This window comes from Cibotium barometz, chromosome 62, assembly GCF_041138505.1.
Source record: "Cibotium barometz isolate CiBa-2024 chromosome 62, ASM4113850v1, whole genome shotgun sequence".
Taxonomy (NCBI): Eukaryota; Viridiplantae; Streptophyta; class Polypodiopsida; order Cyatheales; family Cibotiaceae; genus Cibotium; species Cibotium barometz.
The window spans coordinates 14,267,295-14,272,250 of NC_141107.1; positions in this window are offsets into that span (position 1 = coordinate 14,267,295).

Sequence of the window (4,956 nt, forward strand, 5' to 3'; positions counted from 1 at the left end):
TCAGTGATGATGTCAGCCCTACACGTGGCACATCGGCACACTTCGGTGATGTCAGCCCTTCACGTCTGTCGTACATGGATGATGTCAGTCCCCCTAATAATGTCTATATATAGTCGTGCCTTGCTTAAATTTTAATTTTTTTAATTTCGGTCTCTCTTCCTCGCACCGTAGATTGGTTTCACCCCTTCACTCGCGCCGTGGGAATTCAGTTCACCGCGCGATTAGCCTAGAAGAGCATGTTAGGAAGGTGGGATGCCTATTCAGAAGATAAGAGGATAAAGACTTGTCTTGACAACTGCCCTCCTCTGCACAAGAAAAAGTGCAAAGTTTTTGAGTACTACTTTGGATTTGTTGCTAATCTATTTCTTCATGAAAGAGGACTACACAAAGGATGAACTGGAAGTTCATAAGGGTCAAAAGGTTTCACAAGCTTCATTTGACACAGAGATTGAATCTGATGGATGAGGTTATGGACCTAGTTTTTGGTGATGAGGAGTGCCTTCTAAGCACAGGGTTTGATGTGGCAGAGTTTAAGGCATCCACTGTTATTGATGAGACGAGGGATCATCTGTGCATGGAGAGCACTTAAAATCAAACTTCGTCATCCTTGGCCTGCCCTCCTTTCTTATAAATGGCAAGAATTTTATCCTTCTCTCCCACATACAAAAGCTTTATAATTTAAGGGAGGATTATTGCCTCGCTACTATTATAGCAGATGGTTGTGAAGCAGCCAAGGTATACTCGATGTGGAAAATGAACATAAAGAGGAGTTTCTGAAGTTGGACACTGAGGTGACAGAGAACTTCATTGAAGCCCCTAGAGCCATGTCATTGTGCTTTGACAAAGCCAAGGAGACTGAATCTTCTCTTCCCACATAGCTAGAGTTTCAAAGTCTTCAAGAGGAGTTGAAATGGGAAGAGCCCGCCCTTGATCAAGGGAATGAAGAAGGCTCCATCAACCTTTGGGATGCATCCAAGTTAGGAGAGGATGAGAACCAGAAGGTAATTTATTTGTTCTTGAGTGAGTTTATGGTATTAAGTGAATTTATGTGAAAACCAAATTCTTTGTTATGGTTTCCTTCTTGGACGTGGAGGTGCTGCCCGTGCAAGAGTTGGCCAAGATGCTGCTCTTGCACACTACATCCCATCTATTGACAAAGAAATATTTATTGTCTACCATAGCAAATATTCTCGTGATGCTAAAATTCCACTTCTCACACTCAAGGCACTATCTAGATATACGGGTTATTCTTTTATCCCTTACAATACACATAAGGTCATGCTTATAGAGAAGTGTGCTGCTATTTGTATCTTTGGATACGGTACAGGATTTTGGCCTTCCAGAACCGGATAATTCCTCTGTTATGCTAGCTATTCTCTAGGTTCCGGACTAGAAGATGTAAATGCACTCAAGAGTTATAGTCGCAAGAAGTTTTTGCGTTATAGAGGAAAAATGCCTAGTGAAGAGGAAGAGCAAGTAGAGAAGAGACTTGAGAGCAATTAATAATCTTGTCATTATAAATATTTTATAATATCTTTTATGTAATGAAATGATGCGATTACGTTTTAATTACAAGTCTGTATTAAGTTTTAATTACAAGTCTGTATTAAGCAAAAAAGTTTACAACACCCTTCAAAATGTTGTAAATTTCGAATACAGAATTTCATTACACTAAATCCGAATTCTTCCTTCTCGTCTTCTTGATGATCTCCATGCCACATGACGTGTTGGTCCTATGCCAACTCTCCACTTTAGTGATCTCCTTATTTTGGCTTGATTTCATACTGTCTTTGCTAAATCACTGGTATGGGTCTTTTCCATTGATAGTTTTTGCCCAAAAGAATATCTATAGAACCAATTGAACATTTCTTTGAGGTAATTTGTACCAATATTTCCTCCTCCATGTCCGGTTTTTTTGAAATATACTTCTCTAGCTCGGTAGTGAGATTTTTCCATTCCTTATATTCATTCATGAAGTATGCACCATTAGTTTACAAAATGTGCTGCAGAGAAAACATGAACAATTCAGAAGCTATTATTCACAATCATTTTAAATTGATGAGGAGTAGAAAGAAACTCATGTTTACCATGTAATGCATAATGTTGGTACACCCCATGTATCGACCATGGCTTTTTTTATATAATTAAGCTCTTCTTGAATTTTTTGGCGCTCCTCTACAATCATCCTACTTTTGGTCATTAATTTAACCATCTTATTGAAGTTTGACTAAACCTTCTCACGTAGAACTACAAGGCTTGGATTGGTGCAGTCAAACGTTGTACTTCCACAAGTCCTAGGACTTTGAGTTCTTTACTTTTTCTGGACTCTCTAGAAAATGTCTTGCCTTATATCCACTCATAGAAACCTTCTGGGCCACTTCATGATGTATGCCATAGGTCTTCTTGTTGCACATTGCTGCCATGCATTGCCGCCATGGCACCCAATTGAGTTGAGTAGCTCCTCTACTTTTTGAAGAGCTTCATGTTGTCTTTCCTTGCCTTGCATAGTAAATGTGTAATCAATGTGACACTTGAGTAGACGATCAAACACACGCATGAATACATGCAAAGTATAAAAGTGGACATTCTTAAGTTCGAATGGAATAACGGGATTCCATTTGGGGACTCTCAAATGCCTGTTTGGCTCAGCTAGCATGTTAGCAGAAACAAGACACCACTAACCCAATTGCCAGCATCATCATCCACTGTTTCATTCTCATCATCTTGATTCTCTAGCTTCCTCTTCTTTCCTACCTTCTTTTGTTTCTTTTCTCTCACCATTCTCATGCACCATGGATAAGGATTTGGGGTGTTAGCACCTTGTGGACACCCTTGAAGGCACTTTATTGTCTTCAAGTCACCTCCTAAATGCCAGTCTATTGTATAAGTTCCCTTACTCTCCACTTCTAATTTTTCCCCCTGAATCTGTGCTTTAATGACATTGGTAATCCATGGTATCCTATCAAACTTCATGTGTCTCCTTTGGTACTTCAAACGCCCCAAGCCACCATATCTCTCTTAGATTGGACACTAAAAGAGGAAAAGCTTGACTTGCAAACCCTCTCCCTATTGCTTGTCTGATTGTCTGGGTTTTCATTAGAACCTTCCAAAGTAACTCAGTCTCCTCAGTCATGTTGATATCACTCTTTACATATGCCATTGCCTCATTCATAAGTGTGATACTTATTCGTTCTAACCTCTTACCTTTCACAATCTAACACTCATCCACTTTCAACACAAAACTTACCTTGTCACCTTGCATAACAAACAAAAGTAGATAAGTTATAGTACTTAAAAGATTTTTTTATTAGCTTGCAAAGAATGTAAAAAATTACTTACATTGTTTAGGCAGTCCATAGAATAAGATCATAGCTCTCTAAAGACGCTGTAGATCAACAAATATATTGTTGAACTCATTGTAAGGATACATGATCTTACCATTTGTGCCTTGCTTTTTTCCCCAAGCTCCAATGGTTAATGTATCATTGATGCAATAGTATGCATTGCACATCATCATTGCATGTCCTCTTTGCTAATCTTATCTTTCTGGGGACATGAAAAATATTCCTTGTGATGTCTTGTTTGCGGAGTGTATCTTTTAGCAATTGATGGAGGACTTAATATCCTTTTGTGCTAATGCCCACCTCATCGCATGTATTATGAACCTCCTCAACGCTTAGAAGATTGGTAATGTCATTCATTATCTCATTTGCGAGTACCTGACATATCTTCTTGTGGCGTGGGTCTTGAATGATAGAAAGAATGTCACGCCTCCTCACACAACTACAATTATCACCACATGCTTCTTTCAAAAAGTTCATGTTACAAACCAATAAAGGTTACCAAAAACACCTTAATCTATTTTTTATAACAACCACAACAACCAAAAATACCTTAATCAAAATTACTCACAACAACAATAATAGACAAAGAACAAAAAACAAACCTTACTGCATGGATTCCTCGGCGTCGAGCTGGTTGCGAGCACCACCACCAACTAAGAGTTTTTGAATGTTATTGATTGTCCTGTTTCGCTCTCTTGCTCCCACGAGGGCGCTCTTCATGCGAGAGATTGTGTCTTGTAGCTTCATAACGTTTGCGAGCCTCTTTCTCTTTGTCTCTTTTCTCTAGCTCTACAATATTATTTTGTGCATCTTGTAGTGCATGTTGCGCACTACTCAAAGTCTTTTTAAGCTTTATGTTTCTGAGTGGAGGAATTGGACTCTCCATGCATCGCTCATGCTTAACCTTTTGCAATACCTAAGCAGCCCATTCTCACCCTCTCCAACAAACTGAATAAATGAAGGGAGATCAATGAAGGGTGGAGGACAATGCAAAGAAGGATGATTAGGATGTAAATATCCATCAACCCAAAGATCCACAGTAGTCTAACCCTATTGTCTTCTTGCATGCTTCTCATGTGCATTCAGACGTTGATGACACGGAAGCGGTAAAGCTGTTTACGCCTTTATAGAGTGCCACACTTCCACACACGCATACAAACACACCAGAACACCAGACCCAAGAGCATGAACAAGACTTATATTTCAAAACACACCTTCATCTTTACAGAGTTGAATATCCCAGACACGAGCCACAGCTGATCAACAAAATAAACAACACCCCTTGCCTGAAACTCCAGGAGATAGTAACCCACAAGAAGAACCACACACACTCTCTCTCTCTAACTGCTCAGCCAGCTTTTTCTCTGGTTTGCTACTCTCTCTGTCTGCAGTCGCCACGCATGTCCCTCTCCTCGTCTCACTGTGCCACCAACTGCCAGCACCTGGCTTCTTTCTTCAGCTGTAATTAACGTCCTGTCTACGCTCTCCTTTGTGACTCCTTTGGCGGCTCCCACTATTTGTCGCTCCAGCCCCACCAGCCGCAGCAAAACCTCCCTAGACGGCTTCTTCACATCGTACCAGCCCCACTGTCGGACCAGAGACCCCTTAGCCC